Below are 27,294 nucleotides of genomic sequence, written 5' to 3'. Positions count from 1 at the left end.
TGATCAGACAAATATAGGAAGTGAATATTTTAAAAACTGAAGGAGAGCATTTTGTCAACTGTTATATACAAATAAATAGTATGGAGGATTTGCCTTTTTGAATTCTTTGGTTATACTAACTTATTTGATTATAGAAGCTATTATAATTTTGTCTAATGAATCTATAACTCTTTCCAAAATACTACCAAAAAGAATGGATAATATACAAGGTTCATGTTTTGTGTTTACAAATTTCATTTGATTGTTTTACTCCTTTTTTTGAATATTTTATTTTTCAGAGAATTTTATACATGTGTACCACATTTACACATTTTTCACCCTTCCCTGCTTCAGCTCTTGATTTTTAATTGGTTATTATATTTATTTCCTTTTCAAATGTTATCCTTTTTTCTGAATTCCCTTCCCCAGACCTCCTATCTCATCTCCCTTGCCCCTGCGTCTATGAGGGTTTTTCTTCACCCACTCTCCCACTCCTGCCTCACTGCCCTTGCATTCCCCTACGCTCGGTCCTTGAGCCTCCACAGGACCAAGGGCCTCCCCTCCCATTAATGCCAGATAAGGCCATCCTCTGCTACATATATAACTAGAGTTTCCTCCATATTCTCTCAAAGTTATGACTTTTTATTGTTAATATATATATATATATATATATATATATATATATATATATATATATAATATTACACCTTTTTATGACAGTCTGGTGGTTCAATTACATTCTAGTTACTCCGTAAAAATAATGTTAATTGTTTTAATAATCTCAGTCTAGTCTCATGTGTACTTGTGATACCAGTGACCAGAATCATTTGGGTATTCTATCCTGTGGCTCATCCCTGGAGAAAACAGATTCTATTTCAACATGTAGTGATTATATATAGCTCTTCATCAAAAGTTAGGAGCTAGTGAAATGTGTCCATTTACATTGGCAAGTCAACTGAAGGTGTTACTCTTTAAGCCTTGCTTTGGTGGTGATATTTTAGAGATATTATTGTTATAAATCCTCTGTCATATAGAGACAGTGACATCTTACAGCATATGTCATAGTGCCTTTGTTCTTATAATATTTCTGCACATTGTTTTGCAATGTTCCCTGAATCTTGGCATGTTAACTGATGTTGTCATTATTCAGGTCATGTTTACCCAAGCATGTTACTGTGATTTTAACCTTGGAGTTGGTTCAACAATGGTGAAAATAAAATGTGATAATTTAGAAATATTCATTAAGTAAATATACATTACACTCTACTGTATACATTGAATAAAAAAAGCCAATGTTTTCCTGAAAGATATAATGAAGGTTGTCTCCTTTAGAAAAATTTCTATTTCCTCTACTTTCTAAATGATAAATAAATTCTAAAAATAAAATCTTAAAATATTATTTAACACTACTCTTACTCATTGTGTTTCTAGAAAAGAATCTGTGCTAAAATTATGTTTTTTGTGGACTAACTAGAACATAAATCTTGAACCAACAGACTGATATTAAATTGGGTGTAAAGTTGTTCTAAATTTAGAAATGAATCTGGTGTCATATGTCTCTGAACAATTTTTGAAAACTATATAAAATTAACCCTGATTGTTAATGTAGTTTGGCTTCAGTTTCTAAGCACATCTGCCCATTGTTCTGCACTCTGTGTGCTGGGTCACACAGATGGTGGTATTTATAATCTCCCTTCTTGATTAGTTGACACATTGGGATTTAGTGGCAGCAAAAATCCCTCAATTTTGGATGTCAAAATTTAAATTTCACGATTACATTGTCTGTGTGTGTGTGTGTGTATGTGTGTGTGTGTATGTATACGTATATACATATGTGTTTGTGTGTGTGTGTGCATGTGTGTGTGTGTGTGTGTACGTATAGATTTCTTACATGTAGACCACTTATTCTAAACCATGTCCTCTGAAGTATTCTGAGGTCACCCCATTGATACACATAAGACACCCATTAAAGGGCTTTCATGGCCTTTAAAAGGGAGCAGGAGATTAAGTGTTCTCTGTGGGAAGATTCCTCAGTTAAACAGCTCTTTAGATTTTTGTTGGAATCGGTGACTCCTAGGACATCAAATCTGTTTAAGAATTTCATCAAACATCATGAGAAAATACTGCAAATTCTTTTCCTAGACTTCTTCTGGTGGATTTACTGTCACAGTATTTCAAAGTAATTATACACTAAATAAACAAAATACACAGACATTAACATTATTGAGAATGCTAGTAAATGGCTGTGAGCTCATTTTGAATTACAACAGCCAAACCCTCTGTGAGCCATTGTGCAAAGTGTCGAATAATCTCTTAGGTGATATGTATTTTTCCCATCCAGTTTATTCAATAATACTTCAAACTACTTGCCTGACATTTAAATCTAATTTTATAAGTGTACCTACAAGTATTATCATAACAGGTAAACTTTTATTCTGTGCATTGTGTGTGCATGTGTGTGCGACTGTGCATCTCTGTGTGCAGGAGAGTCTGAAGGGCAATGATTCATATTTGCATATCATTCCAAACACCTTTTACCTTATTTCCTATAGACATTTCCTGAACCTAAAACTCACATATTCTGAGAGATCAGATGGACAGTGTGCCCTTGAATATACCTGTCTCCTCCCCATAATTAATGTTACTGGCATGTGCCACTGTCCTTAACATTTACCTGGGTTCCGATTCCAACTCAGATGCCCCTGATTGAGAGCAAGTACTTTATCTACTGAGACACTTCTGTGGGTCATTGCAAAATGACGGACCAAATAGAAACTGTTTTCCTTCCAGGTAAATACTAATAGTGTCACCTTAACTAAAAATTTGAAGAGGTAATTGTCACTATCAAAGTTAAATATTCACTGTTAGTCCTCTGAAGAATTAAGGTGGCTTTGTGAGTATGGCAGTAACATAGCACAGGTTTTAAGAATTAGCACTTTCAAATGGAAAGATTTGTCCAGGTTGGTCTTCTTTCTTTGAAGAAACTGTTTCTTCACCAGCAGTTGATATAGAATCACCAAATTAGCACCTCTGGTTTTTTTGTTTGTTTGTTTTTCTCCATCTTCCTAAGTACTTTATCCTCATACCAGTTGGAGTTTTTCAACTCCACAACATAATACAGAACAAATTGTCCTTGTCTGTCAAATATTCCCAAACTAATTAATTGATATAGCTTTGAAAACTAATTTCCCTTCTTAGAGGGCTAAAAGACTATGAGTTATGATAATATATATTTCTTGTAAGCAACACTACCCTGTTGTGCTTGTGAATGGCATAAAGAAGATTATAGTACCCATGGTTTCATAGGTAAACAGAGGCATGTACATCAGGTAACGTATTTAATATTGGTTATCAGAAGCACAAAAGGCATGAATACATTCATTAAGTTTTCTCAGCCCCTTACATTCTAACAACTAGATCTATGGCCACCTTATCTCAATCCAAAATCAGGTAAGTGGTGGATGATAGGTATGCAGATAATTAGGTATATCTAATAGAGACTTTGATAGAAATATAGATAATATATAGGTAGATAATAAATATTTATATAGATGATGATAGATACATATTTAGATAATAGGTATCCTTAACCCAAACTTAGAATGACAATATCATCACTTTCAAGGTCTAAATAAAGAATAATACAGGAAGATTATATATATACAATATATTAGTAAGTGATTCCTAAGAAATTTATACTGTGTGTATAAATTTATACTGTGTGTGTGGTGTATACAGTTTGGTGTGTGTATTTTCACTTGTATGTTCTAGTAAGCATGTACATGTATGTGCAAGACTTGGAGCTAGAGTGTTATATTAGTTGTCTTCCTCTGTGGTTATCAATTTTATAAATCTTATTTCTTGATTTAATTCTGACTTCAGATCCCTGACACCTGTGTGAAAAGTTGGACATGGTGTGAGAGGTCCCAAACCAGTCACTAGGTCTCTAAGTTGACTGGTCTAACTAGCAACCAAATACTCTGGTTTGGGACCTCTCACAACATGTCCAACTTTCCACACAGGTGTCAGGGATCTGCAGTCAGAATGAAATGTTTTGTAGCAAGTACATTACTAATGAAATCTTCTCCTGGCCTAGATAATAAATTTTAAATAATCTATGACATTTATTTTTATAGAAATGATAATTGTGATAAAGAATGTATTCTCTCAACTGATTATAATTACTAGAGATGCAATTCAATTTACATTTGGAAACAGAATCTGGACAGTGTTGCACAAGCATGTGCATAGATGACTCAGGCTTTTCTCATGGTCAGAAAATGTTTGCATATTATCTGATACTAAGTAATACTAAGTAAGATTCTGGGGACATGGAGATGCACTATAGTATGATGTAGAAAATGCTCTTACAGGGATTGTAAATCCTTCAGTGCCTCCTTCCACTCTTCAGTTCACCTTTCTATTGAATTGTTTAGAAAGTAGTTGTTTTCTCATGACAGAACACAAGAACTCTTTGTCATGGGGATAATCTTGCTAAAGTAATGAAGATATGTTAGTATTGAAGAAAACCCTTTTGAGACTATTATATGGATTCTTTTCTGAATATAATGCTCCTCTCTTCTCCTGTAGCAAGTCAGGCATATCATGGCTCATGGTAAGTTGTTTATGTTGGAGTAGTCAAAATGTTTTCTCATTTAGAAAAGCAGTTATTTGATGTTTAGATTTCTTTTTTCTTTTTACTGCCAGTTTCACAACTATTAGGCTTTCTAAGATATACATTAGAAACTCTAAAATGACCTTCTTTTCAGACAAATAGCACAACATAAGTATATACAGTGCTACTTGTTCAAACCTATTAATTAGTGGTATGTCTTTAACTCAATGTTGACCTAAAGATGCAGGGCATACCAGTTCAGGCAGTGAAGACAACTGTGCTATTTTTATTTTTTTTCTCTGCATTCTCCAATTATTTTCTTCTTGAAATAAATATTTTCATGGTACTTTCTTATTGGACTTATTGTTCTCTCTCTCATGATGAACAATAAATAATATAACATAATAATCTTATCAACTTTTAGTAATTAATTGAACAATGAAGTATTCAGACCTTTGTCTGAAGGACTGTTGAGAATCCTAGCAATGTGTGATTCTATCTTTTTTTCTTTTAACCATAGCATAGTCTTTTTTTCTTTAAATGTAAACTGAGGCCGGTAAAAAGAAACATATTTCAAGATTACAGATGAAAACTTCCTTGGAAAAATGCCTTTTCCTAGCCTACTAAAATTATTTAAATTAGAACCTTGAAGTCCAACCAGAAAATGTGTCACATTTATATATATATATATATATATATATACATACATATATGTATATATATATACATTTTTATATATGACACATGTATATGATACATTATATATAATATATATATTATATATATATTATATATATATATATATATATATATAGAGAGAGAGAGAGAGAGAGAGAGAGAGACAGAGAGAGAGAGAGAGCGACAGAGAGAGAGACAGAGAGAGAGAGAGACTTATTCACAAGACTTTCACATTAGCAACTGTAGTCTCAGTAAGTCTATAGAGTACTTTATTAAAAAAAAAATCCTGTAGAGCAGTCAGCTGAAAGGGTTTGCATCCCCGTGGGAGAAGCAACAGTGTCTACAGACCAGACCATCTAGAGCTACCGGGGACTGGACTACCAACTGAAGAGTACACATGAAAGGACCCATGGCTCTGGCCACATATGTGGCAAAGGATGGCCTTGTTGGACATCAGTGGAACAAGTAGCCTTTGGTTCTGTGAGGGTTAGATGCCCCAGGGAGGGAAGGCAGGAGTGAGTGAGTTGGTGGGAGAGCACCCACATAGAGGCAGGTGGAGGAGGGATGGGATAGAGGGTTTCCAAAGGAAAGATCTGGAAAAGGGATAATATTTGAAATGTAAATAAATATAATACCTAATTTTAAAAAAATGTTAAACCATTAAGGGTTCAGACCTTTATGTAACAATTTTTTAATTGTGCTATGATTTAATAGTCTATTGATTTGCATATATCACTAGACCTCCTCTCTCTAATATGTGTTTGTATGTGTTAATTTGTTAAATCAACTACTTTTATGTAATTAACTTTTTTGAGCCAAAGTATTGTGGTTAATTTTATGACTGCAATGATGAGAAGTTGGTAACCTTATTTTCTTTGATTGTTTGTTTGTTTTTAATTACATGCACTGTATCAGCTACTGGTTCAAAGGCATTTTTAAAAATAGTTATTTTAAGTCAACATGTAATTTGGCATTACAGATAAAGATGTATGCATTAAGAATATGCAAATGGATAACTTTGAGACTCAATGCCCAGGCTGATCTACAGGTTAGAATATAACCAGAGACCACCTTTCCAAGTGATCAAGCACTGGGAATAGAGACATGCACCATCATACTAGGGCTTTGGACATACATGTAATTGTATTGAAAGGGAATCTTCATTTTCTACTGGAAGGATTGAAAGCTGTTGTGCCCCTAGTGGAAATCAGTGTAAAGAATCCTCAAATAAATAAATAAATAAATAAATAAATAAATAAATAAAAAGTCTATCTTAGGTATTGTGAGCTTTTGGGCTAATATCCACTTATCAATGAGTGCATACCATGTGTGTTCTTTTGTGATTGGGTTACACTCAGGATGATATTTTCCATTTCCATCTATTTTCCTAAGAATTTCATGAACTCATTGTTTTTAATAGCTGAGTAGTTTCCCACTGTTTAAATGTAACACATTTTCGGTATCCATTCCTCTATCAAAGGACATCTGGGTTCTTTCCAACTTCTGGCGATCATAAATAAGGCTGCTATGGACATAGTGGAGCATGTGTCCCTGTTGTATGTTGAAACATCTTTTGGGTATATGCCCAGGAGTGGTATAGCTAGGTCCTTAGGCAAGACTATGTTCAATTTTCTGAGGTACTGTCACACTGCTTCCCATAGTACTTGTACCAGCATACAATCCCACCAACAATGGAGAAGTGTTCCTCTTTCTCCCCATCCTAGCCAACATCTGCTGTCACCTGTGTTTTTGATCTTAGCCATTCTGACTGGTGTTCGGTGGAATCTCAAGGTAGTTTTGAGTTGCATTTCCCTGATGACTAAGGATGCTGAACACTTCTTTAGGTGCTTCTCAACCATTCAAATTTCCTCAGTTGAAAATTATTTGTTTAACTCTCTACCCCAGTTTTAATAGGGTTATTTGATTGTCTAGAGTCTAATATCTTCAGTTCTTTGTATACTTTCACAATACCTAAGATACAATGCATAGACCACATGAAACTCAAAAAGAAAGAAGATCAAAGTGTGGGTGCCTTGGTTTTTTTTTTAGATGAAGTATCAAGATACTCAACCAGAGCTCCCAGAGTCTAAACCTCCAGCCTGAGAACACAAAGGGAGGGACTCATGTCTTCACCTGTATAGGTAGTAGATGGTGGCCTTGTCAGGAATCAGTGGAATTGGAGGTCCTTGGTACCTGAAAGCTTGGATTTTCTAGTGTTGGAGAATTTGAGAGCAGGGAGGCAGGAATGGGAGGGTGGTAGGGGCACACCCTCATAGAAATAGGAGGAAACAGATGGGATAAGGGATTTTGGAGGGGAATGGGAGAGGAGATAACATTGAAAGGTAAATAAATAAAATATTCAATAAAAAAGAAACAGATAATAAGTCTGGCCATTGCAGTTGAGCACTAAAGCCTTTTTGTCAACAATTTACTATGGAGATTTCATATAATCCTCAAGGACAAGGTATTATAGAAGAGGCCCCTGGAACTTCTAAAAAGATTGGTGAGACATACTGTTGCTGAGACAAAGAATGATGCAGATCTGTGAGTTTGCTGAGTGCCCTCACAAGGGTGACTGGGGAGCTGTATTGGATGTTTGTTCCTGACCCACTTTTGCTTGACTATATCCCAGATGGGACAAACTGCCTTGACTCAAGTTTTTAGACCTTGTGGGATAGGAGATCGAAAAGAGAAATTACGTCTCTTGTATTCTTCTTAAAGGTATTAGGACTCAATCATGTCCTTGTCTAGAAATCAATACAATATGGGAAAAGCAGTCTTTTGGAAGACTGGATTTGGACTTTGTCAAAGACATATTTGGAAGCTAGCTGATGTTAGGATAGCAAGAGATTATGCTGGGACACGATCTGGATTTCAAACAAGGGTTAGTACATGTTTTAAGGCTCTTTTATTTGTCAAGCTAATATTGGTTTTGTCTCTTTTACAGCACTTATTGTAAGTTGCATTGACTGTATAATTTTCAATTATGTTAGTGTATTGAAACCTGGCATGTCTGTTATGGGGGGTTATCAATCAGCTTTTATCTCACTGCCCTGAGTATTAGAGAACCTTAATTCTCTGAAAATTGCTTGAAAGTGCTGAAAGAAATGAGCTAGGCTTTAAGCACAAGCAAGAGCATAGCAGGCTTGATTATTGCTGGTATAACATCTTTAACTCCATTAATTGCTAGTACCACTACTTCTGCAATAGCATTGACACAAGGAGTTAAGACAACTATTTTTGCTAACCATCTAGCAAAAAAATGTTACTAATGTATTAAGTATACAAAAGAACTTATATAGGTATCTGGAACAATGAATGATGCTCTGTAACCCATTCAAATTGTCTGAAGGAGGTTCAGAGATCAAGAGTTAGGAGCCATACCAAGTGACATGAAAAATATCATTGGAGTAGTGTTACTTTTGAAATTCACAATGATTGTCACTATAAATAGAAAAAGGTTTAAAGACACCTGTAGGATATTTGGCATAATCCTAACAACTCTCTGGGTGTGTTAACTTTGCATAGTGAGATTATGAATTTAAAGAATGCTGCTCTGTTGACATTTGATACTACAGATAGTGCCGACAAAATTATCCATGGCCTGAGCTCATTATTTCCATTTTGATCAAACCTCACTAATGGCATATATAGCTTGATCAGGCTAGCCCTTCTTGTCCTGGGAATACTTTTATTCCTGCTCATCATGTTATTGGCAGCCAATATACATGGCTTAAACCTGAAAATGGTAAGGAAGACAATCCTGTCAGAACAACCTAAGACAGGCACAGTCTTGTAAACTAAATGAAAAATGGGGAGAGGTGGCTTTGCTTTTGGGGCTGCTTGGCAAGAAGCTGATATGGGCCAGGGCAGGGACACAAGCTGCTTGGCAGGAATATAACATTGGCCAGGACAAGGAAGTAGGCTTCAAGCAGAAATCTGACATTAGATTAAAACAAAGAAGTAATTCCAGGTAGGAATCTAAATCGTAGGCTGCAACAAAAAAGTAATCTCAGGCAGGAATCTAAATATTAGGCTAGAATAAAGAAGTAATTTCAGAAGGAGTCTAAAATTTAGGCTAGAACATGTCTTTGGACATGAAAATGACCTTGGGCTAGTATAGGGAAGTAGGCTCAGATACTTTGGTCATCCTGATAAGCCTTTATAAATAGTGATCATGGGAGTGTTTACATAACTAAGTTTAATGCCTTGCTCTTTCTTTGACTATTTGTATTTTTTGTATTGCTTATTCCTTGACTATTTGCATCTATTGTATTGCTAGACCCTCAATTTAGAACTTACCTTAATACATGCATGTAATCAAAAGGGTATAAAAGCATTAAGAAAGAGGGGATATAGGATAGGGAGTTCTAGGGAGGAGAAATGGGTGAAGGGGATGACGTCTGTATTGTAAATAAATAAAATACCCAATTTAAAAAAAAACTCAAAAAAGAGACTATAATCAAAAAAAATTTTTAGGTTATGAACCAGCTTTACTATTTTTTGGTATATGTCCAGAGACTTGCCATCTATTCTTTAGATACTTACCTAGTTGTGATCATTGCTGCTCTATTCTCAATAGCTAGGGAATGGAAGGAACCAAAATTTTCTTCTTCAGCTGACAAATGGTTACTGAAAGTGAGGTACATATATGTAACAATATTCTGCTCTAATGAAAAATGAAATAATGAAGGTCAGGTAAATAGCAGGAAGTAGAAAATATTATACTGAGTAAGGTGACATGGAATCAGAAAGAGATATTCCACCCATTCTTATATATTTGTAGAGCCCAGATCTGAAGTTTTAGATTTGACCTGAAGTAACTGCAGATATGAGCATAGTAAATTAAGAACCATTGTAATGAAGCTGTAGAGTGGTGAAGAGCAGGAGATATGTGCTATAAAGGGGCAGGGATTGGAAAACTGGAATAGGAGGAAATTTATCAGGAGAGAAACACATAGAGAAAAGAAATCCAGTGGGGTAAATATCACTAAGAAATTTCTTAAAAGACACAGTGAATTTTATTTTATGCTTTCTCACCATTATATATATGTAAGCATTTGTAAATTTTAGCTTGTAATTGAACTGGAATTTACCTGGAAGGATACTCTCTAAAGATAACCTCCAACAGACTGGAAGGAACTGAGCTTGTTGCCAAGTGATTAAAGCAATCAGTAGTTACTGTAGGGGAGACAAAATATTATGGGGGGGGGGAGCCAGAAGACAAGGTGATCGACTGTGAAACAGTGTCATCTTTATATGACAAGGGAGGTACCTCCATGAAATCTGAACAATTTGGTTTCCAGAACAAGACTTAAAAAGGATAGTCTAATTGACATGCCAATATGGATAGAATAAGTATCATAAGACCTTACCAGTAGATGACGTGCTATAGGCAAGTAATGTCTGCCAAGAGCAGGAGAATCACCTACACACTAAAATGACTGAAACTACAATGTATTCTAAAAGTTGGTAGCCAACAGCTGTCTAATTTTACTGAAAGCATTATCAGCAGTAGAGTATTAATGCCTCGTACTGTATAACTGCCCAATTACCCATGGCTGGTTAGCTCATAAAACCTGGAGGGGAATCTGCTAGTGCTGTTTCCCAGAACCAGTGTAATTTTGCCCTCCTTTATTCTTTTGACTTTTTTGCTCTAAAAACTAAAAGGCAGCAATGAATGGTGAACATTGGTGAAATATTGAGTGAGTCTACATTCTTACCTAAAGTTTGATTTAGAAAAGAAATTTCAGTTTTGTCCATATGAGTCAAGTAGTCAATTTAATTAATTTCATTTGATTTTCCTAGCCATATTAAAATAACCATTATATATATATAGCAAGAACAATGATTACCTGTTGTGAGAACCCACCAATATTTTCAAGCCATTCAGATGACTTTTTCTTCAATATTTATAAAATGTGACGTCAGTGAATTTTACCAAAGACTTAGGAAAAAAATGACATCAGTGCCTTGTTGAATTGTTTGAATAAAGTGATTACATTTTTCATTATAAACAGCTTACTTAGTATCTTCATGATATTGCCTTATATTGTGTTAACAATGCAATTAAGAATACATATTTGGTTTTCTTCTTTGTTGAAACTAACATGGTTCTCTCACTAGAAACAAACCCATTGAAATTAATACTTTTTCATATTTTTGTAGGTGATAGATGAGGAGTGATGTTGCCTTCTATATAACATATGTCTTGTTTTAAACTTAATGCTTATATCAGTAGATAGCATATAAATTAACTATATTTCTGAATAATATAATAACCAGAGTATCCATGTTTAAATTTAACATTAAAATATAACATTGAACATTCAGGAGCTGAAAAGATGACTCGTGATTTAAAAGCAATTGCTACACTTTCAGGAGACCTGGGTTTGGTCTTCAACACATGTTGTGTCAGAAGATTTTGACTCCAATTTCAAGTGATCCAACACATACTACAGCATACACATTAAAGCAAAATAATCATACACATAGGAAAAACAAATAAATCTAATATTTAACGAAAAAAAATCCTCATGGTACCTTTTATTTATCATTTAAATGTAGTGTCTGATAAGGATTTCTTGTACAATATATACATATTTAAAGTCTTTATAATTGACGGTGACTGATTTTAATGAGGTGAATAAATTCATTGAAACGAAATTATCCAGTATAATATTGCATCTTTTCTCAGCACATTTAATTCCTTAAATGCCTTTTATCTATTCTTATAACTTTTAAATGTAATTAGATATATCTTTTATAATCATAACTTATAACACCTGTTTTATTTTAGTCTTATTTTTGCTTATAAACCTGTTTACATTTTATTTTAAAACAAGCTCCCTCTTATAAAAACAAAAAAAATGATCATACATATGAACTTTACTAGCAGAAACTTGAGTCTTTACAATAGGAGCTCTAGGAGCACGTCTTGTTTCTGGAGAGATGACTTACTTACTATAAGATGACTTATAGTGCTTACCTTACAGAAGTTGTTATCCTTTAGAGCCTACATACAATAGCTGAGAAATGGTGTTATACACTCTAGCAATCAAAGCATTGAAAAGGCATAGATGGATGCATTCATAGAGGCATTTGGCAACCTCAACTAGCCCATGCAGCACTGTAGACAGCCCCAACATTTTCACACATCTTAAGGTTAACTTCCTTGGCATTTACAAACTTATAAATACACCCTCATAAGTGAGAGAGAGAGAGAGAGAGAGAGAGAGAGAGAGAGAGAGAGAGAGAGGAAGAGAGGGGGGAAGAGAGAGATGGGCAGAGGGAGCAAGGAAAGGAAGGAAGAGAAAATACGTCTAGTTTGTCTTCAGAATAACAAGAAATATTAAAATATTAAGATATAATGAAAAATTTTTAACTTGTTCAAGTGAGTGACAGGGAAGAATGTGGCTTCTGTCTAATAGCATTGAGTATTCTTTCATTTGTGACAGGACACTGGCAATGATTTCTATCGTTACTTTCAGAGGATTTGTGGAAATCTCAACACAGTGGAACTTCATTATTCTTGACTCACAGATACCCAGAAAACAATTTAAGCATCATTCAGACATCCTGGACCACACACTGTTAGATTCTGTTGTAGAAATGAATTCTCATTTTTACTAATACACACTGCTCTTTTTAAATGTTCCAATATAATTTCACATATATTTTGAAGTCTAAACGTTCAACTATTAAGAAACAACACTTCCCAAATCACCTGTAAGAGTAACTGAGCAGCAATGACTTTCTTTGAGATGCTCATAATAGTCAATATTTTTTCCTTAAAATATTTGTTTGAATCATCATAAGTACGTACAGATCACAAAATCAAGTCCTGGGAGATTTTTGCATGAAATCATTGAAGTAGACAAGTTGTGAATAGAAATTGACACAATAATATCTAAGTGAAAACTTGTGATGCTCTTTGAAAAGACACTCAAACCCTTCCCTTCGGGGGCTGTGAACATGTTGAAAGTAAACTGAAGATGCCTCCAAGATAAATTCTCATCCAAAGAAACCATGTTCCCACCTGTGATTCAGAGTGAAATATTTATAAGGTCGCAGACACTGAAATATTTTTTTAATAATATACCAGCACTAAACACCAGAAACAAGTTGAAGTTTCAGATTACAGCAATATGTGAAAGAATAAAAATTTACTTAAATATTATATTTTAATATGAATACATAAACATTTTAGTTCTTAAAAAGCTAGTCATGAATATAGTCTCTTAAGCAAATGCAAATTGAAAGTGACTTCATGACTTTGTGAATGATAAGTTACAATTAAATTAAAAAATAATTATGATGGTTCTAAAAATCATGTGCCTATAGTCCATATAAGAATTAAATTAATAATGATTAAAAGTATAAGCTCTAATAATGACAAATGATAGCTCCATATTTTCCACCATCCTTCCTTCTATAATAAGCTTAATTCCAAGCTACCTACACTAAGTGATGATAATATTAATTATATAACAGAGTAATATGAACATGCTATAAAATGAGAAACTTAGCATGTAGTATAAACCAGAAACCATTGCATTTGTGCCTATTTCAATATAACATTTTTCAGTTAATAAAATAAAGACATTAATAGCAGTGACTAGTAAAATGTACTCAAATTTTAAGTTAGTGTCACCTGGGAATGCAAGTGATGTGGACATACAGAGGATGTCAAATTTAGTTAGGGAGTGGAGAATATATGTGGAAACAAGATTACATACAATGAATGATTTATTTGCAAGAGTATGTGATGGTAGAAATTTTGTTTGCTTTCTTCTGACAGATCATACAGAGAAAGGTGAATCATCTTTAATATTTTCCTGTATATTTTTCCACTGTTATGTGAGAATTAAACTCATGGAAAAAAATAGCTCTTCACTCAAAACCTACATCTCTGTGTATATAGATGTAAGTAATATGCCAGTATTAGTGTGGGCATTATTAATCTTCAATTATCATACTTACATGTAGTTTAATGTACTGAGTCTAATTAGTGTTGTCCTTATTTGTAAGTGTTTAAGGCTGGTCTCTTAGGACTGAGGTCTTGTTCCTGAAAAAATCCGGTTCCTTCCCCCTCACCATCCTTTGACAATGTGTTGTTTTATATAAGAATAGAGACTTCATCTCCATCCATGCTGGGATGTCAACTGCTGTGGTATTTGTAGGTCTTGTCCAACATCAATCTCCCATAGAGAATACAGTCTTTCCCAACAATCATCCTGATATTCAGGTGTGTACAATCTTTACACACACCCTAATTTAGCCTTGGTGTTCCCATAGCCTTAAGGTATGTTTTAAATACTTTTTAGATTATTGTGCAATTATATCATTTATCCCTTCTCTTAATTCCCTCCAAAACTTCCAGTATAGTCTCTCTTTTCTCATTTAAATATATAGTCTTCCTTTCTTTAATTGAAGATGCATATTTCTAAATATATAAATACAACTATTTTAGTACACAAGAAAAACCACATCAGTTTGTTATCCAATACTAAATGGTCAGACTTGAAAGCATATACAGACAATTAACATTATAATGGTTTTGTTACAGATATACCAATTGGTAGCATGGATCCTTTGGCTACAAATTCTCTGCATTTCAACAGTTGTGAATCTATCTAGCAGCCTCTTTTTGTTTGTTTGTTTGTTTGTTTTGTTTGTTTGTTTGTTTTTTATTTTATTTTATTTTTTATTGCATATTTCATTTACATTTCAGATGTTATAGCCTTACCCCATTTTCACCAGCCCAGAAACCCCCTATCTTAGCCCCACTACTCCTGCTTCTATGAAGATGTGCCCCAACTCACACACCCCCACTCCCATCACCCCATTCTCAAATTCCATCCACACTGGATGTCCAGGCTTCATGGGGCCAAGGATCTCCTCTCCACCTATGCCCAACAAGGCCATCCTACCTACATAAACAGCTAGAGCCATAGGTCCATCCCTATGTGCTCCCAGGCTGGTGGTTTAGACCCTGGGAACTCTGGTTGGTTGGTATTATTGCTCTTCCATGGGACCTCAAACCCTTTCAGCTCCTTTAGTCTTCTTTCTAACTCCTCCATTGGGAAACCCATGATCAGTTTAATGGTTAGCTGTGAGCATCTGCCTTTGAATATGTCAGACTCTGGCAGACCTCTAAGGAGACAGCTATATCAGGCTCCTGTTAGCATTCACTTCCTGACATCCACATCAGCATCTACCTTTGGTGACTTCACATGAAATGGATACCCAGGTGGAACAGTCTCCAGACAGCCCCTCCTTCAGTTTCTGTCCCACACTTTGACTCAATATTTGCTCCCTTGAGTATATTGTTACCCTTTCTAGGAAGGACTGAAGCACCTACACTTTGGTTTTCCTTCTTCATGAGCTTCATGTGGTCTGTGAGTTGCATCTTGGGTATTGTGAGCTTCTGGGCTAATATCTAATTATCAGTGAGTGAATACCATGTGTGCTCTTTTGTGATTGTGTTACCTCACTTAGGATGATATTTTCTAGTTCCAGAAATTGTCAATGAAAATCATTGAGAGCTGTATAATTCTATCACTTTGAGGAAAGTATTTAAAATGTAATAATACACCAATAACATGGTATATTATCGTCTACAGCTTATGTACTCTGTAGCTATTGTTTTTGTCTAGGTATACAGAGTCACATATGAGTTACTATCAACCAACTAGATAGATATTGGTTATCTGCATAATATTAGCGTCACTACCACAACATTGTGTATATCTTGCCAACCTGGTCTTTATTGTGTTTCCTACAATACAGACGGGTAGGACTGCTGTTACTTTATCTTTTGGGAGAGCTTCTATAACACCTTCTAACATTATGAAAGATATCCCGTCTGAAAGCATTTTCAGGTCAGTAAAAAGCTTCAGTTCTTCATATTCTTCAAAAAGTACATGTTTTCTTTAGTAATACAGTCTTCCCATCAGGTACTGGCTTGAAAACAAAAGAAATAGCAATCTTTTTGTCATTTTTCTTTTGGGTGTGGGGTCTTTGGATCCTTTGTGAAATATCTATTGCTTGGGTCTGGGAGATTTATTACATAAGTTTTGGGTCCTGGTTTGGAATCATCTTTACTATTATTTTCCTGTTTATTTTTTCCACTGTTATGTGAGAATTAAACTCATGGAAAAATACATTCTTACTCAAAACCTACATTTCTATGTATATAGATGTAAGTAACATACCAGTATTAATGTGGGCATTATTAGTCTTCAATTATAACACTTATGTGTAGTTCAACATACTAAGATATGTAATTCGTATTGTTATACCTTGTGGGATAATCCAGTTCAACACACACATACACACACAGAGTCATATCTATATAATATGTAAATAAACTTATAAATCATCAAGTTACTCTAAAGCTAATCTTTTAAGATGCAGTGATGTGTAATTCAGGGAAGAGGGAACCTGAGCCATATGCTTCCTTCTCCTTCCACTTTGATTTCTCCTTCACATAAAATTAAGCTATGTAAAAACAGGAACAATGTACTTCTTTTCTAAGTTGAGATGGGACAGGAGAATTAGATGGAACATTAAGTCTGAAAGGCCTCACAATATTAGCATCTGAGAAAATAAGTAGGTAATTTGTAAGGCTGTAAATTCACACAGGGATCATCTACAACTGGCTCAAGATACTGGCAGAGGCGCTATAAAATGTCCAACAATATCCCATGAATCATTTATAAAAATACACTGCATAGATACAGGTAGAGATTTAATATACTAAGAAGCCATATGCATGAAATTCTATGCAATACTACATGAAGTAAAAACTACATAGAGTAGAAAAATCATGTACACAGAAAAGTCCAATTAGCCAAAAAGATAACTCTAGTGTAACTGGCAGAGTAAGTCCATTTAGCTTCTAAATTTTTTCTGTTTTAGCTCACTTCTTCCTTTAAAGTGTATCTTATGCTCAGATGTCCCTGATTTCTATGTCATACCTAGTTTGGGGCCAGGAACCTGACTAGAGGCGGTGAGAGGATAAAACAAGGACAGATACTAAAGAAAATGCAGACATGTGAATCAGGGAAAGATGGGATCCAGTCATGTGTGGGTGATGGAGTGTTACAGTGTGCACTTATTAGCTATAGTATAGGAAGTGTTTCCTAGTCTCTATGGATGACCAGTCTCAGACTGAAAATATCTAAGAGAAGGAAGAAGCTACAATTGGGTTTTTGTCTGTTTGTTTACATACTGATCAACTCACCATAAACATTTGTATTTGGAGCAGAGAAAGATGGTTTTGTCCAATTTGAAGCTAATGCACATGGAGAAAGGCTTTGCCAGTTTCACATAGGTTGGAGACACTGGCTTTTCTCATGACTGCTCATGTCAACAATACACACTCATTTGACTTTACTCAGAGAGTTCTCTCTACCCTATAGCTGATTGGCCGTACTTAAAGTACTAACTTTCTTAGTAATGCCTTCTTTTTGCTTGTTACTATGTATATGTCCAGAACATAAGAATCTGGATATTATTCTGTGATCCAAAACCTGGAGATGTCATCTGCCTTTAAAATCTTTTTCTTGTCTATTTTATTTGTAGTTCTCTTTTGAGTAAGTGTTTTGTTTTTTGTTTGGTTGGTTTTGGTCATGTTAATTTTAATTTATTATCTTGTAGAAAATCCTACTGTTATGCAGTCATATTTAAAAAGTTAAGCAATATTACTAAGAAAAATATTCACTTAAAGAAACGTATTCATGAATATATTGCTAGAATCTGGAGCCAGACGGATTTATAATCCAAAATTTGAATCCAGGTGTTGTATATTTTGATACACCAGATGGTATACTCTAAGCATAAATAGGTTTAGGGCAAGATACACATGTGATTGCATACTAACAGACTAATTAAAAGAGTAATATATAATCATTATAGGAACTGAGTACTTTTTAGTCAGGGGAAGATAACTTAGATATAGGGATAGAAAGTGAATTTTTTTTGTTTTCTGTCATAGGTGTTAGATTCCTGTTCACTTCTAAATTCCAAATTGCACCAGTGTGTATATAGCAGAGGTAGAAAAGTATAAAAAATCTACAGCTGTCCTGCCAAGGAGGGGGGAAATTTTGTGATACAAATAAGATGTTTCTCATTAGAAATTGTTTGGGGGGTTGCAAGACATTGATGGAGAAATAATATATCTCAAATGGAAAAATAAAATTCTCATTATGCAAACACCTTCATCTTTTCTGTCAAAGAGATCCAAAAATGCACATGCAAGTGATTAATAGGTATCAGTAAAACTGACAAAGTATTAATGGATTACAAAGGAGATAATGCATAAGAGAAGATAATTAATTAATCAAATATATCCACAAAGAAAAGATTTTAAAAATGAAAAGATTGTAGCATTGAAAGGCAATTTTACTCTAAGTTTTCATCATATTTTCTAAGACATTTCTACTCACACTTCCCAATATTCCAAAAGAATCCAGTATAATCATGTGGATTACAGACATAACCCTTCTTTGACACAGGATCTTACCAAAAAGAACACAGTAAATTCTCCCAAATAAAGACTAAAGATAAGAACAACACAACCTGCACAATTCAAATGTTCGTCCATTGACAGTTAAAACATAACAAATTATATGTGTGATATACATTGTTCATAATTTTTTGTGCCTTTTGTAGATACCAACAGAGGAAGATAGAGGTATACCAAAGAAACAAACAAACAGTAATAAGTCAGTCTATGAAAAGAAAATATTTATCCTTATGTACAGATACAAAGAGGAAAACTTATCAGATTAAAAAAAAATGTATATATTAATATATTAAGAATTCAAATTAAAAAATGAATATGTATTACAGATGGATGATACTAGCAAACAAAAAAAAATATTAAAGGCAGCCAAAAGTAAATTTTGAAGAAAATCAGTAAACAAGAATTTAGAGTGCATTTTGTAGGCTTGCTATAGAGTGAATGTTTACATCTTCTTGTTTTTCATGTAGTGTAGTCATATTGAATGTAATGAATTTAGCCTGATAGGACCATAACCTGAGGATGTGACTGAGAGAAGTGAAGGTCTGGGATTTGTCTGTCAAAGTGTATGTACGCTATACACTTAGTCAAAAGTTTCATTCAACAATAAGCTTAGGTGGTAACAAATGCATTCTATTTTTCTTTTCTTTTTTTGTGAAATGTAACTTTTGCTCTGGAGAGAGGGAAAATAAGATAGTCTACTTAGTTAAACACCAAAGAATATAGGGAAAAGAGGAAAAAAATTCAATGAGTAGTTTTAAGAATAATTTAATATAATACATAGTTCTCATAGACCATCTGTAAGATCATTCATAAATTTTGAGGCACTTATTATTAATACAAAATTATGTTACAAAATATTATCCCTAAGGTGCATAAACTAAACTATAAAATAACAACTTTAGTATTGTTTTAATACTTATGCTGTTTTATAGAAACAGCTTAAAATATTGAGTAATAAATACACTTAAAATATCAATTTAAATAATAATGTTTATAGAATTGGTAACCCGATTTATGAAGTTAACAAAAAACCACTTTAAGGAAACTGGGACACATATTTAGATGCATGTGTCATTCAAGTTAGATGCAGAAAATCTAGAACAATTCTTTTCAACTAAGGGTTGTGACTTCTTGAGAGTTTAATGATGATTCTTTAACAGGAGTAGTGTATAGACTACCCTGCATATCAGATATTGTCATTATGATTTATACCAGTACCAAGATTATCATTATGAAGTAGAAACAAAATGACTTTATGGTTGGAGATCACTACAATATAATTTAATATAATACATATATTTGATAGACAATGTGAGAGTTACAAAATTGGCATTTCTCTGTTTGCTAGTAACACTGAACAATTTTCTTTGTTTATGACCTTATTTTAATAAGGTGTTTCATTTATTACCTCATTTGATTATTTTATTTATTTGTATTTGCATTTTTTTTTTTTACCTCTCTGTATATTCTAGACAGGGATCCTCTATTAGTTATTTGGCTAGAAAATATTTTTTCTCTAAGTGTCATTTCTTCATTCAATAATGAGAGCTTTTTTTATTTAATTTATATAGTAGTTTTAAATTTCATTAGGTCCTATAGTCTAATAATTAAACTCATTTTTGAATTGTATCTTTTCTAGAAAATTCTTATCTATGTCTATATATTGAGAAGACTTGTATTTTCATCTAGTAGTTCCAGCTTTTAAGCTCTTATGTTAACGTCTTTGATTTCTACTGAAGTTGAGTTTTTAAAGGTCAGAAATAGGAATTTTGGTTTAGTTTGTATGTGAACATTCTGTATCTACAGTCTGTGTACTGAAACGTAATTTTTTATAGTTTTAGCTAAGGTAGCATTTAGGCTTATATTTGTGTCCTTTTCCTTTCTCCATTAATCTACCTGACTGTAGTTTGTCTGAAGATCAAGAGTGGTATAGGCCTTGCAGTATTATTTTTATTTAAGGATGCTTAGGCTGTCTGTGGTCATTTGTATTTCCATATAAATTGTAACTTTTTTGTACCTCTGAGAAGAATAAGACTCCAACTTTCACTGTGACTGCACTTCAGTGATAAGACATCCACTTTCAGAATATTGCTTCTTACAATCCAGGAGCATACACAACTTTTTTACTTTCTAGTGTATTCCTACACTTTTATATTTAAAAAAAAAACCCAACTATTTCTGCCCATGTGTTTCACCTTCACTTTAGGTAGATTACTTTATTTGGTGGTATTTATGAATACGTTTGACTACTTGATATTTTTTCAGCTTGTTAAGTATTTGTATGTAGGAAGGCCAATAATTTCTATATGTACATTTTCTATGTAGTCCCAATTTATAGAAGGTTTTCACATCAAAAATTTTGAGATAGAGTGGTTAGTGTTGTCTTTGTATAGAATCCTGTAAGTATACTTCATTTCCTTCTTTTCTATTACCCTTTTTATTTGTTACCCTTGTCAGATGACTTAGCCGAGTGTTCACACTCTGATAAACAAATCTGGACAAGTGATAATGTTTTCTTGACCATGCTTTGTAAAATGATTTGAGACCACCTTCCACTATGTTCAGTGTTGTCATATGCATATAATATATGGGTTTGTTTTGTTTAGTGTCTTCCTTTTTATTTCTGCACCCATTACCCCACAGCAGGTTTTTATGTTTGTGTTTTTTGTTTGTTTCTGTTTTTTTTTTTTTTTTTTTTTTTTACTAGAGGATGACATCTAGTCAATGATGATTTATCCTATCGTGTCCACTTTTGGGATGTATTACATGTATTTTCTTTTATATGTTAAATAATCTCTGTATATCTGGAATGAGGCCAATTTTATTGTATTAAAACTTTTGATGTGTGTTGGAATTCACATAACAAATATTTTATTGAAATTTTTCATAATGAGGTTTGTAGAAAGATTGCCTTGTAGTGTTTTATTGTAATTGTTATCTTTATCTGTTTTTAGTATCTCAATGGCATCAGCTGTATGAAATTTTGACATTATTTGTTGTATTTCTATGTTTCAAAATAAATGAGAAATGATAGTTTCCTCAAAACGCTCAAGGAATTCTTTAGTAAATCCATCAAGGTATGAAGTTTTGTGGTTTTTTATTTTTTTTATTTTTTTTATTTTTTATTTTTTTTTTTTGCCTAAGAGGTATTTTAGTACTGGTTTATTCTTGCTTATTGTAGATTTGTTTAAATTTCTTATATAATAATATTGTATTTGAATATGGAATTTAGTAAAAATTTTAAAGTATGGTTTCATGGCTCTCAGAATTTTGTTGTTTCTATAAATAACATCTCCTTATGATATCAAATATTATTAACTTCACCTTCACTCTTTTTTTTGTTCATCTTGTTGAAAGATATTTTCTCATATGTATTATTTGAAAAAGCCAAATTTGGTTTTCAAAACATTTGTGTTTTCTGTATGTACATGTGTGGGCCCATCATCATTATTTAGTATTTCATTATTTTTCATATGTAGATTTTACATATGTTTCATGTATTATTGTTTGTTTTAACAGCCATGGTATGACATTTGGTTATTAAAGATGATTAAAATTTTATTTATTCACATAGTCACTTGTAGTTATTAGATCTGCTTTTTATCTGGCTTTCATTTCATCCTATACATTTTGGTAATCATGTGACCATTTAATGATATAAACTTTTAAATTTTGGTTTTTATTTTTCAATGACCAAATCAGAATTCTATAGTGTATTTGCTTTTAAGGGTATGTATGTGTATGAGTTTTGTGGTTTGTCTTCCTGTTAGTATATAATTTTTTTCATTGTGGTCACATATATGACAATAAATTGTTTCAGTTTACCTGTATGTGAAAAACTGTTGTGTCTAGGATATAATCACTTGTTGAAAAAATTTTAATTTGTTCTTTGAGAATTATATTTATGTATATGCCAGAGCCAGCTCGTCAGTCAACATGGGAACCACAACAGGGGACATGAGGTTGATCACAGGTAAGAAAGAAAGAAGATGCCATAGATAGAGATGGGAGGGCTGCTGGTGAATACAATGCCAATGAGCAAGTGTATTTCCTCAGTGTCATTTAAAGGCAAGCAACACAAAAGCATTACCCATTCTAGGAACATAAACAATGACAACAGATCCTTACATGGCAAGTGAGTGGTACATACTACCTATATTTGACTAAGGCCATTTTTTTTCAGGCTAGTACAGCCTCTCAACGATGTATGCATAAGCATAAAAACTTGTCAGGGTATAATGCACTTCCTTAACTAAAAACAAGGACAGATGTTGGCAGACTCATTCATGATTAATGACAAGCAAGAAGTCAATTAAATTTAATCTTGGAGGTACCCCCTACATCCCCTTCTTTTTTTTTTTATCTATATAAGCTATTGGTGTAGACTATACATGGTCTTTTCAAGAGGTATGGACCTTTTTCATCATCAATTGTGAATTCTAGTATTTATGCTATGTCTTATGTTGATTCACCTCTGAAAGAATCTTACAAATCTTTTTTATTAATCTATAAGAGGGACTTTATCAGTCACAGAGGAGAAAGCTGTGTTGTCTTAGGTTGTCATTTGAAAACACAGCTCCTACCTGTCATTGGCACACAAATAATCTCATATTCATGGCCTGTCTTAGATTGAGAAAATTTTCAAAATGATCTATCTTATCCATCATTGATTACCAACTTCTGCTAGGGAAGACACTGGAGCTTGAACATAGGTAACTCTGCTTTGACATCTCTAAATCCTCAGATGATTCCTTTCAAAAAAATAGATAATATACATGCCATAAAACGATCATAAAGCCAATAAGAGAGATGTAAATGAGGACCATGAAGGAAAGATGGTCTGTAAATTTTTTTTACAATACCAATGCTAGCACCATCAAAAACAAAGGTTTTGCATTTTTTAAATTTGCAACCTCTTTATCCAGGGCTAACAAATCAAAAGAAGTATTAATACTATGCCAAAACCCTGAACGTGCCATTTTACTCTGGACAAGTAAAGCTGACTCTTGTTATACATTTTTGTAGTTAGAAAAATTTATGGAAATGGAGTATGACATTCCAAATGGCTACTGATTTTTATTACTTCTACCTCATCTCTAGTAATCTGTCCTATACCATATAATGTGTTAATATTTTTGTTCTAGCTTTCTATCCAAATCTTGTTTGCTCAGGACACTGGTTACATTATATGCAAGATGATTAACAAAACTATCTGTTTTACCTCTTGTGCTAAAGCTAATGCAGAAATAATAGCACTGGTTATAAGTGTTATGAGAGCTACAACACGTTCAATGATAAACCCGATCATACTTTTTCTTCTTGCCAGAGTGTGTTCTAATTTTTCTAATATTTAAAAGCCTTTTTGCAGAATACCAGGGTTCAGATAAATTTACAGGAATCTTAGCAAAAGCTGGTTGTTGTACTACCATTATAGATAGACCATTGTCCATTGCAGAAAACAACTGAATAAGACAATTAAAGCAAGAAACATTGAATTCATGATGAGAACCAATATCAGAGGCAACATTCCAAATTAATAAAAGATTACATGTGGTATCATAGGATGTCACACTCACCTTAACCTCAGGACCTGTTTCATTTTTATCCAGAGCAAATATAACATCATACAAGGCAGTTGCCAATTTCCAAATATATCTCTGAAAATGTCCAGAACCAGCCTTCCATCTCCTTCTCTCCAATATCAAATTGATTTCCAGACCAGTCCATAATTGAGTCCAGATAACTGGTCACATTAAAGAAAAGAGGGGGGGTCATTATGACAACTTCTTCATTTTATTGACTTTTAAAAGGCAGGTTCCACAGTCTCTGTGCTCTCTGTTCTGCAAGGACTAAAATCCTGAAGCAAGATGTCATGTTCTGTTCCAGATATAGGCATTTCCAACTTAATTGTTTGCTCTACTATCTTAGAGTATTCATCTTTCAAATTTTAGGGTTCATGTAAACATATCCAGTATTGGTACTATTTCTAGTAAAACAAAGTGGTTAGGCTTGATGCATAGCAGTGTAATTTACCAATTTACAATACTTTTTACTCTCAGACCATGGGAATTCTAACAGCTGATTATTGTTAGAGGTCAGAAGTACTTCTGTCATTGACCACACAGAAGGGTATAGGAAATGTGGGTCAGAAACATATACCCAGAACAACTAGCTTTCACCATTGTCAGAGCACTCAGCAAAATCATGGTTAGTACTATTCTTTGTCCCAACATCAGCATGTCTCAACGGTTGCTCTGGCATCCACGGTGATCCTTCAGGTGATCCTGAGAAAATACACAAACATGCCCTCTTCCCCCTATTAACATTGGATCAGGTCCATGCCATGTGCCAGAAATTCGATCTTTACATTTCACCTGGGCATAAAAATGCCTAGTTGTAATTTGCCACAGACACTCAGCATCAAAGATTCTTTTGGCATCAAAGGTCAAAATTTTTAAAATAAAATTTTGTAGTGAAGGAGTGTACAACTACCTTTTTTTGTTTTATGTAACTGATATTTTAGAGATCCTTGGGCTCATTCAATAATTCTCTATCTTTGAGGATATATAAAATTATGCATTTTATATAGATTATAATTTATATTTTATTGCTTAACTTATATTTAATTCATATTTTAACATACATTAATTATATTTCATGTATATATATTTACTGTACATAATATATAAATATACATAAATTATATTAAATATATATGATTTATATTAACTTCTATAATTAAATTTAATGTAATCTTTGTTTAATACAGATAATTTATATATACACATATATGTGCAGACATGTATGTAGTTATTATATACATGTTTAAATGTATATCCTTTTTAACTTAGGTTGTATATGTTTATATAAATTATTGTTGGGAACCCCACTACCCCACGCTTGGGGGCCAAAATGTCGCAGACTGCTCTATCATTGTTGGAACCTGCACTGCCAAAAGCCTTGGGGGCTAAATTGTTAGAGCCCACACTGTCCCAAACTGCTCCGATCTGCAGGTTGGTTGGGGTTCAGTAAGAGAGACAGTGAGGACAGACACGAAGAAAGGAGACCAGACAGAGTGTGATTCAATCCTTTTATTCTTCAGTCTCTCTTCTTCTCTCTAAGTCCCTAGTTCCTAGTCGAAGTCCCAAGTCTCAAGTTTCTAGTCCCTAGTTCCAGCTGTAATAAGTCTCAAGTTTCAGTTCCAAGTTGCGAGTCTCTAGTCGCCAGTCTCAAGTACTCTTCCAAGTACAAGTGTCCAATAATAGTTGCCTGTCTCAAGTCTCAAGGGCCTACTTGTCTAATAATTTTTTCTGTCTGCTTCTCGCCTTTTATATGTCTCACTTCTAAGTCACGCCTTTAAGTTATACCTTTAAGTCACTCCTTTAAGTCTTATCTCTAAATCACACCTTTAAGTCACTCCTTTAAGTCTTATCTCTAAATCACACCTTTAAGTCTCACACATCCAAAGGAAAATCCTGGGTATCTAAAACAAGATGTTATCAGAGTGTGCTCAGCTGTTGTAGGCTGTTGAAAACAAGTCTCTTGTCAGGGTATATGGCTCAAGATGGCTGCAAGGATGATAGCCACCTTCTGTCTGCTCCCCACAAATTGGGGCTATATGTTGGATTGGATCAGAACAGGCAGGTATATTTATCTTGACTTCATTTGATCTGTCACAGGTGGGTCTAAGTTTTGGGGCCCTTAGTTACCTGAAGCTTATTCAAACTTTAGTTTACAGAAGGATATACATTAATAGTGGTGTGTGCATCCAGATTCAACTACCATCCATAGTGAAAATAAAGTCTGTAAAAGCTATGGACTTGGGTATCGGAAGCAGATACCCAGCAGAGTCTGCACCCTTGGGGAGACTGTATCCTGAGCCATCCCTGGGAGGCCCGTGTCCTCAGGGAGACAGGTAAGGCCTGTGGCACACCGCGCTACTCACCAGACCTTGAAGTAGGAAGCTCGCAGGATCCCCCTCCCCCAGCACCTAACCACCCCTGTGGAACTCCACTCCCCTTTCACCCCTCTCCAGATCCAGCAGGTGCAAACACCCAGCAGGGTCTGCACCCTTGTGGAGACTTTATCCTGAGACATCCCTGGTAGGCCAGTGTCCTCAGGGAGGCAGGTAGGACCAGATGCACACCGCCCTATACACCAGAGCCACAGCTGAGAGTAGGAAGCTCTCAGGACCACCCCCCCCCCCAGGTATCGAAACCCTGCCCTTGTGGAATTCCACTAACCTTCTGCCCTCTTGGGATCCCAATAGCAGGAGCAGGCATCCAGCAGGTCTGTACCCTTGTGGAAACTGCATCCTGAGTCAGCCCAGGGAGGTCAGTGTTCTCAGAAAGACAGACACCCGGTGGGTTTGCACCCTGGTGGAAACCATATCCTGAAACATCCTAGAGAGGCCACCAACCTCAGAGCAGGGGTCATCCTAGAGGAGCCACAGAACCCAGAGCAGCAGTTACCTTATCCTAAGACATTCTAG

The sequence above is a fragment of the Arvicanthis niloticus genome, chromosome 16, assembly GCF_011762505.2.
Source record: "Arvicanthis niloticus isolate mArvNil1 chromosome 16, mArvNil1.pat.X, whole genome shotgun sequence".
Lineage (NCBI taxonomy): Eukaryota > Metazoa > Chordata > Mammalia > Rodentia > Muridae > Arvicanthis > Arvicanthis niloticus.
Note: the sequence above shows the minus strand (reverse complement) of the source record.